This window comes from Triturus cristatus, chromosome 8 (assembly GCF_964204655.1).
Source record: "Triturus cristatus chromosome 8, aTriCri1.1, whole genome shotgun sequence".
Classification (NCBI taxonomy): Eukaryota; Metazoa; Chordata; class Amphibia; order Caudata; family Salamandridae; genus Triturus; species Triturus cristatus.
This window is the reverse complement of record NC_140591.1, coordinates 119,386,052-119,400,322: the sequence shown is the minus strand read 5'-3', so window position 1 is coordinate 119,400,322 and position 14,271 is coordinate 119,386,052.

Genomic DNA, 14,271 nt, shown 5'->3' with positions numbered 1-14,271 from the left:
ATGCTGTACAACATGGCAGTGGAGAAGGCAGTGCCACTCATCCTGGATCCAGATGAGCTGGAACATCCACCCGTGAAGGATGAAGGGCTTGGTCAAGAGGCAAGTGAGGAGGAGGAGGAGGAGGAGGAGGACATCCGGAGTCAGCTCATGACAGTCATCTGTAATGGTTTGTGGATTCTGAGGAAGGCATCAATGTGTGTAAAACTTCACTCAGACACATACAGGATGTTACGGGTGGACATAGTGTGGGACTTCCCCATAGGAGGCTCACTGGGGAATTGCAGCCTCTCTGTGTGCAGCAGGGGGTGTTTGGCCCACCTCCTTCACTTGTGTGCCAGTTCATTTTGTATTTACAACATCTGTGTTGTGAAGGGGTGTCCAGTGTAGGTCCTACATGTTCAGCCAAATGACTTGTGAGTCTGTTCATATTGATGCATTTCCCTTAGTGTGAGCCTGAGTAATAAAGGTGTTCCTCACACTCCAAGGTGCCTCATCTCTGTCAATGCAGGTCTCTTGCCACTTTGCATGCAGCATCTCTGGCATAGTTGTCAAAGATAGTGCATATGTGTAGTTTATCAACATGCATGCAGTTCTTCATGGATTCAAATCTGTATTCTGCATGAAGTCCATGGTTGTGTATGTATTTGGGCATGTTGGTCCCCATAACGGGCCGTCAACACCTGCTGAGGGTGTGTCTCCTGTGCGCAGCTCGGCCTTTTGTTTCCTGATCCTGTGTCAGTCATCTTTGGTGATTGTGCATCCATTTTCTTGGGGTGTGCCATGGGTGACCAGACACTCCTTCCTTTACATACGCCTGTTGCAGTTGTCCTTTCTGACATCCTTGTCTTTGTGTGCAACTCTTGGCATACTTTCCAGGGCATGGCGCCTGCTGCTGCAGCCCCTGCAGCAAGGGCCCACAAAGTAGCGGGATTCGGCAACACACACGCCTCAAAGATGCTCCTCCCTGCCTCCCTCCACCCATTCATTTGGCTGTCATCATCTTGTCTGTGCCACTGTTGCGCCCACGCGGTGCCAAAGGCAGGACCGTCAGCACATGCAACGTGCACATTGCATGACCCTCATGTCCTTGCATGACCCGCATCACACTACAGTCTGATGTTGTAGCCACCCTCCAAGCAATGTCTATCCGAAACTCAACCGCCTGCTCTCAGGCATACCCTAACCGCACACACAAAACCTTTGCATGCTGAGTGTGCAACTCCAACTGCCTACACAGCGCTGCCCCGCCTTCCAGGCCCTGTCACACCAACCAGATCATGTCCCTCCTGCTCCACACAGGCTCCCTCCACCAGCAAGGCCATGGGAGTGGGACTCAAGCCTTCAGCATGTGGTATAGTGGTGTCATCTGGCACATGGCCCAGGGATCATCTCTCAGCGTGTCAATCTTCAATGTGTCCAGGACTCCCCTCTCCACCATCACATGCGCACACAACCTCCACATCATGTCGTATGCCATTGACACCCAGGTGCTCCTCAGCCTCACCAAAGACGCAGCCATTGCCAGGTCCAACATTCAAGAAGGCATGAGGTCCGTGGATGAATGGCTGAACATCAGCCCCCTGAGGCTGGACTTGTACAGGACTGAGGTAATCAATTGAGGATTGTCCCCTTACAGCTGTCTCAACTCCTTGTGTCCCACCCGCAGGGGCCCTACACAAGCACCCAGTGGCCACGCACACAAGAAGGTGTGCATCATGGATTTGTCCCTCACATTTGCCATGCAAACCACCAGCATCTGTACCTCATGCTGCAACACCCTCTGCATGATGCACATGATCCTCAGATAGATCCACTCCAAGGAAAGACAGACCATCCCCCAGGTCCACGACACCAGCCGTGTCAACTACTGCCCCGCCCTCTACGGAGCAAGTACATCCAAACTCACGGGAAACTTGTCCACATCCAGGGTGCATCTGCACAACTCAGCTTCAACATCCCGCACACCATCAACATCACCATCCACCTGAGATAGCTGCAAGGGATCACTGTGTGCTACAGGATGACCTTCACACTCCTCACACACACTCAGGAGACAGTCAACAACCCCATACCCCAAAATCAACCTTGTACCTCTGTCATCCAAGACCCCGTTGGCCCAACTCTATGCATCCGAACTTGAACTGGACAACATTCTTCACATCCACAACACTCCAGCATGAAGGAGATGGTTCTCACGCCTGGACAAACATACCTGGGACTCCCTCCCCGGGAACCTCCACATGAGCCATGACCTCTAGGCCTTCATCATCCTCTTCCTGATTGTTGTGTCCGCACAGTATTTCAAGCCCCCCCTCAGCAGCTTGAGGCCATCACGGGTGAGTATTGGGATCCCAGGCTGTATCGGATGATACATTGTGACTCATGTGTGTCCTGTACTGGACTCAGACCTCAAGGTATGGATGGCTGGAGTTAGTTCAACACTCAGGCATAGTTTGACATGTACCCACACGTATGTTGTGGACTAATGCAGAATGACAGCAACATCTCATGACAAATAAATAGTTTTATTGTCGTGGGGTGCGTGTTTTGGTAGAAAAAATAAGGTGCTCTACCGTGTGCATAGAATCCAAAGTTCACAGGGGGAGATGGGATCCTTGGCATTTGAAGTCATCAGAGTTCAGACCACAGTGTTGGTCATCATTGGTCAGACTGTGACCAGCAAGCCCATGTGGCAGAGAATGTCAGTCAATGATGTGCTGCTGTTGCGCATGAAGGCCAGTTGCCAGGCCAGGTGACCTGGGAGATGTGGATGGTCTGCTGCCTATCATGGTCTTTTCCATGGATGACCCACCTTCCTCCGGGACCCTCAGATGCAGGCCTTGACGATGTTTGGGAGGCTCCGTCGGACAAATCCTCCTCCTCCTCCTCCCTTCCTGTGGCTGGTGCTGGTCTGCGCCTGGTGTCACAGGGAGGGTTGCCCATGTTGTCGGCGATCCGACGGAGTGAATGGCTCATGTCCCTTTGCACCGCCAGGAGCTCAGCCAGTCTTCCCTCCATCCGTCCTTGGTGTTGTTGTTGACTGGCGTGTTGCTCAGCCTGCTGATTCTTAATGTCTGTGAGGGTCGAAACTACCTGACTGGTGGCCCTGGTGTCACGCCGGTATGCCTCCATGACGTTGCGTACGTGTGACATACCGATCCCTTCAGCTGTCTGGTCAGGTTCTCGCCTCCGCCTGCCTCCACTACCACCACCCCTGCCCACACGAGCCTGGCCTGCCGTTGTGGGCACATCGGGTATACGGGACCCCTGCGGGATGGCAGTGTTGGTGTTGGCTGCCTCCTCCTGGGTGCCCGGCGAATCTTGTCCCTCCAGGTCAGACTGGCTCAGTTGTTCAGTGTGGGCAGGGCTCTTGGGTGTCTCCTGGGATGTGGCAGTAATGGGGGTGGTGGTTGGCACAGATGTACCTGAAGCAGGTGCTGCAGGGGCTTGGACACCAAAGGGGCCAGGTGGTTTGGGGTCATCCGTGGAGTGTTGTGAGGTGTCGCTGCCGGTGGGATCATGTTCCTCCCGAGCCTGGGACTGTGGTACTTTCCCCCCATTGTTGGGGGGCGATCCATGACATTGCCATGTGTGTGAGAGAGAGACAATGTTAATGCTGTTTCATGCGACATCCATGTTTCATACATATTCTAGTTGCCACAGTTCCTCCAGGTAGTTGTATGTGCCTAGCATTCACATCAATGTTCACTTGTGGATGGGTATGTTGCAGGGGACTGATTGAAATGTTCTCCAGGGTGTTTAACATGTCGAATTTGGGCTTGGATGCTTTTTTGGCTGTGGCTTGATCTTGTTGTGTCACATGTTCATTGTGAGAGTGGGTAACTCCATTGGCTGCCCCGGGGGTGTGTGCTTGTGTAAGGGGTGAGTGATCATCCCTCAGCCCGATGCTGTTCAAAATCCACATGGCCCCCCTCACACAAGTGGCCCGCCACCACAACCTCAAACACATCTCCTATGCCGACGACACCCAGCTCATCCTCTCCCTCACCAAGGACCCTCACACCGCCAAAACCAACATCCACGAGGGTCTGAGGGCCATCGCCGACTGGATGCGGAGCGGCCATCTGAAACAGAACTTGGACAAGACGGAGGTCCTCATCCTCGGACCCACACCCTCAGCCTGGGACGACTCCTGGTGGCTGATCACTCTGGGGACATCACCGACAGCCACCAAACACGCACGCAACCTAGGATTGATCCTCGCATCCTCCCTCTCCATGTCCAAGCAGGTCAACGCCGTCTCCTCCTCCTGCTACGACACTCTACGCACGCTCCGCCGTATCTACTGGTGGATCCCGACCTAAACAAGTAGAACAGTGGCACAGGCCCTCGTCAGCAGCTGACTGGACTACGCCAATGCACTCTACGCAGGACTCCCATCCAAACACCAACGGCGGCTACAACGCTTCCGAAACGCCTCCGCACAACTGATCGACAACGCCCCCCACCACAGCCACATCACCCCCCTCCTGAGTGACCTGCACTGGCTCCACATCAACAAGAGGTTCACCTTTAAGCTCCTCACCCACGCACACAAGGCACTCCACACCGCCGGACATGCCTACCTGCACATCAGACTCACCTTCTACACCCCCACCTGCCAGCTCTGCTCCGGCAGCCTCGCCCTCGCAGCTGTCCCCCGCATCCAACATACGCCCACCTGCAGCAGATCCTTCTCCTACCTCGCCGCCAAGACCTAGAACACCCTCCCAACCCACCTACGACTGACCCAAGACCTACTTGCCTTCAGAAGACTCCTCAAGACCTGGCTCTTCGAGCAGTGGTGGAACCCCCCCCCCCTCAGCGCCTTGAGACCCTCACAGGTAAGTAGCGCGCCTTACAAGTACCCTGATCGATTGTTGATTGATTAACGGTGCCTACTGGTGGGTGTGGTGGGATTTGGCAGTGGGTCTCCCAGGTGATGTATCTGTCCCCCCATGGCGTATGCTGCCATGTCAGTGAGTGTGAGTACCTGTCCTAGATATCTGAGCTTGTTGTGTTTGTGTTAGAGTTTGCAGTTGTCACAGGAGGGCCTTGTGCTGCCTACAGCAGGGCCAAGTGTCAGCTACCTTGTCAGTACTTTGCCAGGCCCTGGGCATTGCACATGGTGCATGGGTATGTACCTGGGCCATATGGGCTGAGGGCAATGGTGTCTGTTTCTGAGTTGTACAATATGTTTAGTGATCCCCACCCTTCCAGCATCCCGGACATCCTGTCTTGGGTTTGTGGTTTGTGTAAGCTGGGACATGGCATGGCCTTGCTTTGTGAATGGGGCATACACATGTTAGTGGCATGAGCGTTGCTTTTGAGTGTGGTTGTGTCCGGTGAGGGCTTGGGGGTAGGTGAGTGCATTTGTTGTAGTTGGGGTGTGGATGCCATTCCCCCCATGTTACGTAAGTTGTTTGTGTACTCACCAGGCTCTCGAACTCCTTCGACTCCGTGTACTCCCACCGGCAGAAGCAGGGCCATCACCTTCTCCTCCCAGGGATGGTAATGTACCGGTCTGCGGGGCAGCCCACCTCCTGTGATGTTACTCTGGGCGTAGTCCTCGTTTATTTTGCGCTTGACTGCCCTCCGCAGATCACACCACCTGGCTTGGCATTCATTCCTGGTCCTTCTGATGGGCGCAACAGCATTGACCCGATCAACGATCCTCTGCCACAGGCGTGTTTTTTCGGCTATGCTGGTCTGTCTGACCAATGTTCCAAAGAGCTGTGGCTCGACTCTGATGACTTCGTTGACAAGGATGTCCAGCTCCTCCCTTGTGAACTTTGGATTCTTGTCTGTGGGCATGGTGTGGGGTGTGGGTGTGGATGTGTAGGTGTGTGTGTATGTGTAGTGGGGGTATGTGTGAAGGAGGTTGTGTGAAGGTGTGTAAGTTAAGGTGTATGGGTGCAGTTGTTTGTGTGTGATGTCTGTCAGCAGTGGGTCTGTTGCAAAGGCTCATGGTTTGTGAGTGTGGGCCCTTTTTATTGGTCCATTTGTGGGTGTGGCTGGGTTTGAACTTTTGGTGGGTGTGTTATAAGAGGTGGTTGTGAGTTTGGGCCTCTGTTTGCCTGTTTGGATGTGCCAGGTCAGTCTTTTAGATGTTTTTTGTCCTGTAGACGTGTTTTGTGGTGTTGTGCGAGTCGAATTGACCCTCCTTGTGCTGTTTTACAGTGTCCTGGTTCAGTACGAGTCGTTTTCGCGTATGTAAGGTGCGTACATACGCTATGTTGTTGTACAGTGATCACATATGCAATGGTGTTGTACGATTCATACATACGCGATGCTGGGGTACGGTGTTTGGGTACGGTGCGTCCAAGTATGGGGCTGGGGTAAGTGGTACGGGGCGTACATACGTGGGTGCTGGGGTGGGGGTACGGCACGTACATACGCGGTTGCTGGGGTACGGCGCGTACACACGAGGGTGCTGGGGTGGGGGTTACTGCGCATACATGCATGGGTGCTGGGGTACAGCGCATACATACGTGGGTGCTGGGGTATGGGGTACGGCGCGTACATACGCGGGTGCTGGGCTACGGCGCGTACATACGCGGGTGCTGGGGTTGGGGGTACGGCACGTACATACGCGGATGCTGGGGTGGGGGGTATGGCGCGTACATACATGGGAGCTGGGGTACGGCGCGTACATACGCGGGTGCTGGGGTATGGCGCGGACATGCGCCGGTGGGGTTTGTTGTAAATTGAAACAACGATGTGATTAAGCATTTACTAAAGACATTAATTCCCCTCTTATAGATCATGTTTTCTTTGTTATGTTGACCGAAGTTTGGACTCCATTTTGTATTGTTATGCTTCCACGTGTTCCCCACGAGAAGAGTCCAACCTCTGTGTTAGTTGCTCTTGTAATCTGCCTAGTAACAGTCTATAAATAGCTCCTTTGTCCATCTGGCACATGCCCAGACTTGACCACATCTGTTATCAGTTAGCCTTGCTTGACCATGTTTTCGCGGGCTCAAGGAGTGTGTTAGCTCCGCCCACATATTGATTCAGTATCGAAAATGACCATAAATGGTAATGTTCTTCAGCCTCATGTTGTATCCACCCACTTATGAGCCCCTCTGTTGTGTATAAAAGGGGACTGTGTACGCAAGTTCTGTGTGCTACTCTATGCAATACTGAAGAGTGTTGTGTGGATTGTAGGACCACCCTTAAGGGTTAATAAATGCTGTCTTTGTACTTTGCAGTTTCCGTGCCAACTTCCTTATAGATTCCATTACAGGAGAGCGAACCCTTGTGTCCTGCGGGCCTAGCTGGGGCCTGTATTCATCAATTGGCGCCCGTCACGTGGGGCTCATCGGCGACTCGGATGCTCGAAGGACTGGTCGCGACGAAGGTGAGGAATTTGACCGGGGACGTGATCACTGCCAGCGGCGTCTTAGCCCTGGCATCCCAAGGTTTTTCTTCCTTCCCTTCCGAGCTGACCGTCTGGGTGGCGCCGGTCCTCGACTGAGACCTCTTCTGTCGGTCTTGCCGTGAAAGCCGTTTGGGCGATTGTGGAGCTTGGCAGTTGGAATCTGGACTCTTGATTGGTAAGAACCGGTGTACGGTACTTGCTCCGAGTTTTTGAAGCCTGATCTGGCTATTTGAGTTTGATTTGTGATGACTAGTCATATTTTGTATTTGTCTTTGTGAAAATATATGCGTTGCAACACATATAGGCAGGTAATGTGGAGAGATTTCTCCGGAGCTGTGTAACTTTGAACGGCGCAACGATTAAGTGCCATTTTTTCTATAATATTGCATATTTTGCATTATTTCTGAGCATGCCTGCTTTCAGCGCACTCCGTAAGTGGTGCTGCTGTTTTGGGAACCGGTTGAACCTCGAGGAATCTGCTCCAGCTCCCCCAGAGGGGACTCCTAATAGGGATATGTATGTGAAGCATGGTCTTTCTTCCATAATGTACAGCACAGTATGGAGGAAATATACAAAAAAAGATCCTGAGTTACGATGGCCTTTGTATGGATCGTTTGATATACGTAAGATTGAGTATGTGGAACAGTGTATGTGTAAGCGGCGTGCTCGTCAGGATATGTTTGAGTGTGTACGGTTGTGGGTGAAGGAGGTGCGTGAGCGAGAGAAGCGTGAGAAAGCGCTGTTTGATAAAGAACAACGGAAGAATGATCATGTGCGAGCACAGGAAGCAAAGCGTCGGGAGGACAGAGAGCAGACGGACAGGCAAGAGAAGGAGCGTAGGCTACAAGTTTCGGGTCAATATGCTGTTCGGCAGCCACTCTATCTTGTCCTTAATAATTTTGATGATGATTTTTATTTACTAGATCGCTCTCCGCCCCCTTATGTCGGCGCATCTGCTCCGAGGCCGCAAGATTCTGTCCCGGGTCCGGGTAAGGTAGATACGCGGTCCATGTTATCGGCTGAGCATATGGCTGAGCTTCGGCAAATTTCCTTCCGTGCACTTAAGGGTAAGGTGTCCGTGGACGAATTGTTCCATACTTGGGGGTCGTGGCAGGATAGAGAGAGATTGTATTTTTTGAGTCATTTCGCTGAGGAAGTGATTGCTGCTTTTCGGAAATATTCTAGTGTCTTTGAGCCTGAAGAAGTGACATCGGATGCTAAAGCATTGCGTGATGGTGTTTTTTCTCCCTCTAAGGCTCCTGATACGGCTCGGCGGTTATTCGCCTTGCGGGACGCGGTGCTGACCCATAGAGAAAAAGCGCGCCAACGAGCAGGGGAGGAGACGCAGTCGGATTCGTGTACCGCAGAAGGCCACTCATCCACCTCTCAATCAGATAAGAGCGATCTAGTGCATGCTAAGCCAATGCGCGAGGCGGCGCCTTTGTATGTTCCTCCTAAAGGAGCGGGGACTAGCTCGGACATTACCTCCGCCGATGCTAAGGGATATTTTGTGTATAATTGGGTTTATACTCCGTGGCATAGAGCTGATGTGATGGCATTAAAGAATGCGCTGCCTGACCCCCGCAAGAATCCAGCGGCCTTCTACGAAGAAGTCGAGGGGGCCTTGAATTCTTGCGTTATGACTTTAGCAGATATCGATTTGTTCTTTGGGCTTATTCTACCACCAGATATGTGGCGATCTGTGCGAAAGGTGGATGATGTTGCCACTTTTAAGGCTCGATGGACTGAACTGGAAGATGAAGATAGGGAGAGGAAGCCTGCGCAGAAACCGCCCCAGAATATTTTAGATCTCCCTGCTGCTATTGTGGCTAAGTTGAAGACAATTATCCCCCCTAAAAAGATTGACTGGAATATGTTAGCTGCATGTAAACAGAAAGTTGACGAGTCAGTTGCGGACTTCTTTACGCGCTTTGAGGAGACGTTTCACGATTTTAGTGGACAGTCGCTTACCGACGATACGGGACGCCACCTTTTTGCGGATAAATATGTAGCTAATCTGCTGCCGGCAGTTGCGGCCCGTCTAAAAGCGAGTGAAAGTTCTTGGTCCTCCGCTACACCGACGGCCCTCCTGACTATCGCCCAGTATTATGAGCGTCAGGAGCAAGAAGCAAAGGGCCAGGAGGAAAAGAAATCGAAAGATTTGAAAACAAAGGTGATGTTGGCGCAAGTCTATGGCCCGCCTCGACGGGGTAGTAGTAGAGGTAGGGGAGGATCTTATGGTCCTCCCTCGGGCCGGTCTGATTTGAATAGGAATCAATGTGCGTATTGTAAGCAGTCGGGTCATTGGGCTAGGGACTGCCCGGTGTTGCATGCATCGCGCCAGGGGCATACCCACGGTGGCCCGCGAGGTAGAGGGGGTTTCTCGAACTTTCGAGGGACTTCTAACGAACAGGCTCGTTTTGACTCTGCTGGGCAGCACCGAGATAGATCAAATGTTTTTGATCGCCAGCATCAGTACCAAGCGTCGGGGATTGACCGGTCGGGGTACCATGACTCTCAGCATGCATAGGATTGCGTTGGATGGGGGTTAGAATCAGTTGAGGTGCCGGTCGATCAGAAGGGCCCTTATGTATCGGCTGAGGTTTTGGGCTCTACTGATCAGTTCCTAGTGGATACTGGAGCGACACGTAGTGCGCTATCTAAGCAATTGGTTCCGGGGGCTCCCCCATCCGGCTTAATGGTCACATCGGTAGGGTTTGATGGTACACTCTCCCGAAGCCCTCTTTCACAGCCCCTCATGTTTAAGGTTGATTCTTTTTCTGCACCCTGTCCGTTTCTGCTTGCCCCGTACACACCGGACAATATTATGGGTCTTGATATGTTAAAGCACTTTAGGGCTACTATCCGCTGCTCCCCTGCTGGTGTGCGGGTAATATTGAATGACAATTACCCCCGATCTGAACGGATGTGTACGATGTCAGAGGATGCGCTGTTAGCTACCCTCCCTCATGCTTTGTGGGCAACTTCGGATACTGATGTGGGACAAATGGTGATTCCGCCGGTCCACATTAGCGTCCAGGAGGGGGCGGTGTTACCACGCCTCCCACAGTACCGTATTTCCCAGGAGGGTGAGGAGGCTCTCACACAGATAGTGCAGGATTTGATAGCGGTAGGGGTAGTGGAGGAAGTCCCCTATAACATTTGTAACAGTCCGATTCTTCCCATACTGAAAAAGGATACGGATGCCAGAGTTTATCGGTTTATAATTGATTTGAGAGAAGTGAACAAGATCGTGATACCTCAATACCCAGTGGTTTCCGATATCACGACGTTGCTTACTTTGGTCCCGCCTACGGCGACCATGTTCTCAGTGATTGACTTGAAGAATGCTTTCTTTTCCATTCCCATTCACCCTGATAGCCGATATCTTTTTGGGTTTACATTGAATAATAGATCTTATCGTTTCTGTAGGATTCCCCAGGGCTACACAGAAAGCCCTAGCATTTACAGTCAGGCTTTGAAACGACAATTGTATTCCTTTGCTCTGCTCGAGGGTGTCGCCCTCATTCAATATGTCGATGACATCTTGCTGGCGGCTGACACCCTGGAGTTGTGTGAGAAAAGTACGTTATCCTTACTTTCCTTTTTAGCATCCCACAATCATAAGGTATCTAGGAAGAAATTGCAATTCTGTAGACCAAAGGTAACTTATTTGGGTCACCTTTTGTCTAAGGAGGGACGTGCACTCACACCGGATCGTATCCAAGTAATTCTGGATACACCGAGACCGTCCACACAGAAGGATGTGCGTGCATTTCTGGGTCTTGTTTCTTTTTGTAGACAGTGGATATTGGGGTTTTCGCACATAGCTAAGCCATTATTAGCCCTCTTGACAAAGGACACGCCTATCTCAATCCCTTGGTCAGATGAGTGTGATACTGCTTTTCAGCAACTACGACAGGCCCTTTGTTCAGCACCAGTGTTAGGAACCCCTGATTATGCAAAACCCTTTTCGTTGTATGTGCATGAGAAAGATGGATGTGCATTGTCAGTTTTAGTGCAGATGCACGGCGATAAGCAGCGCCCATGTGCATATTTTTCGGCTGTACTTGATCCTGTCGCCCGAGCATTACCGGGGTGTTTTCGCTCGGTTGCGGCGACAGCTGTGTCAATACGCCAAAGTGAGGGAATTGTGTTATCCCATAAGCTGTTGGTATTAGTCCCCCATGCTGTCGATGCCCTGCTTAATCAAACAAAGACGCAGCATTTGACCAGTGCCCGTTTAACGGGATATGAGTTGACGCTTTTGGCTCCTCATATTACGTTAAAAAGGTGTGTAACGTTAAACCCGGCAACATTGTTGCCATACCCCGAGACCCAGCCTGAGGCGCGGAAAGCGCATGATTGTATTCTCGTGACTGAGGAACAAACAAAGGGTCGTATTGATCTCCAGGATACGCCCTTTCCAGATGTAGATGGAGAACTGTGGGTGGATGGATCCTGTCTGAAGCTGCCAGGTGGTACGGCTTCAGCAGCATATGCAATTACCACATTACAAACGATAGTGGAGACAGCACGCATACCACAGAAATCAGCCCAAGCAGCGGAACTGATAGCATTAACACGAGCATGTGAGCTCAGTACAGGATTATGTGTGAATGTTTATACAGATAGCCGCTATGCCTTCGGAGTAGCGCATGACTTCGGCCTACTCTGGAAGGAGAGAGGGTTTTTAACGTCACATGGAGTACAGATAATGCATGGAGAGTTAGTTCATAACCTTTTAACTGCATTGACATACCCAAAGAAAATTGCCATTGTTAAGTGTAGCGCCCATAGGAAAGTAGTCGATAAAGTAGGAGAAGGGAATGCGTTAGCGGATCGAGTAGCACGGGAGACTGCGATGCAGCCCGGTACTACTGCCATGTATGTAGTGAAGTCACAGGTGGAGAGATGGCATGATGCGAAGGAGGAAGTGCGAGAAATGCAAAGGACCGCTTCTGACAAAGAGCGGGAACAATGGGCTAGCGAGGGAGAACTGGATGACGAGGGTTGCTGGAGAAATAAGCAGATGGATAGATGGAAATTACCTACGGCTTTTGTAACAGCCTATGGTTCAGATGGCACATGGGCTAGCACATGTTGGAGCTTCCGCAATTGGGAAATTGCTTACCCAAGTCTGGGAGCATCCAGAGATTGCTAGCACGGCAAAGAGGGTGGTGCAGACCTGTATGATCTGCCTGAGGTATAACCCAGGAAAAGGTACTCGAACTCCAGCAGGAGGATTTGTGACACCCACTGCACCCTTTGAGGTTCTGCAGATGGATTATATCCAACTGGAGCGCTGTAATAATCTGAAGTATGTCCTAGTAGTGGTCTGCGCTTTCAGCAAATGGGTTGAAGCGTACCCTACGAAAGACAATACTGCAATGACTACTGCGAAGTTGCTGCTGAAAGAGTTCTTCCCTCGATATGGCGTTTGTAGACTTCTGTGGAGTGATAATGGCCCTCACTTTGTAGCGGATGTTATAAAATATGTCTTGAAGGGCCTAGGCATCACTCAGAAGTTCCACGCCGTGTTTCACCCTCAGTCTGCAGGCCTAGTCGAGAAGTATAATGGTACACTGAAGCTTAAGATCGCTAAGATTCAAGCTTCGACGTCTTTGACTTGGCCAGACGCTCTGCCACTGGCGTTATTGTCAATTAGATCGGTACCACACTCTCGAACTGGCCTTACACCTTATGAAATCGTTTTCGGACGCCCAATGAATATTTGGGGTCCACCAAGACCTAAGGCTGTGTATGATGTACCTTGTGTAATGATGAGCGATTATCTGGCACAGTTAACGGATAACTTGGTTTCTATTCATCAACAGGTCCGAGAGGCGCTCCCTGATCGGTCTACCGGTGAAGGACATGGTCTCCGGCCTGGTGACCATGTCATGGTGAAAGTTTTCGACAGGACGAACAGCTTGGAACCGAGATGGGTGGGCCCTGAGCAGGTCCTCCTCGCAACGAGGACGGCTGTGCGAGTCTCCAACCGAAAGAATTGGATCCACTCTCTGCACTGTAGGAAGGTGCCGCCCGGATTGGTGGAACCTGCCGTGCTGACCGATCAACGAGAAATTTTGGCTGCAGAGACAGGCCGTGCTGCGGAGCCAAATGCCACGGAGGAGCTCTTTCCGGACCACGCGACTCCTGGAGGAAGGCGATATCATCTTCGACCAAGGAAGTGAGTTTTCCAGTACCGGGACATGCTGTCAGAACGGCCCTTGGGTTGGTGAAACGGAGAGCCGATGAGGCAAGGGGGGGGGATCAGCCCTGCATTAGTGTAGCGACACCCGTCTTGGCCCGCTGCTGAAGAAATCAACCGCTGCCCAAGGGGAAGAGTTCTGACAGACTTCTAGTTTCAGGAAGATATTGGGTTTTATTTTTGTTTTGATATGGAGAAAAAGAAAATCCTTTGCGCATTAGGGTTCATGTTGACAGTAGCCATTGTTGGGATAACCACATGGTTCGTGGAGGATGTAACTCCCGCTCGGAAGATTCTTGTATTGACAACTCCGGTGCCTGAGGAGCACTACTTTTATACATTACCGTATCAAGAGTTGAAGCATCGACAATCTTACTTGAATAACACTTTCATCCAGATGCTGCATCATACCCACGTTGCTACGAATGCTACGAACTGTTGGATATGTGGGATGATGCCAGCTCATCAGAAGAAAGGAGGAACGCCATTTATACCACTTCCTTTCTCTCATAATGGCTCTTGTAGAGCATGGTATACTTTGCTTTTTGCTACTCGGAAACCAACAGTGGGACGATTGCTCTTCAGACTCAATAAAGAATGCCATCAAGACAAAAATGGGTATCCACAAGCGAATGGGACAATTTGGGAGTGGGAAGAGTACCGACCAGACAATGAA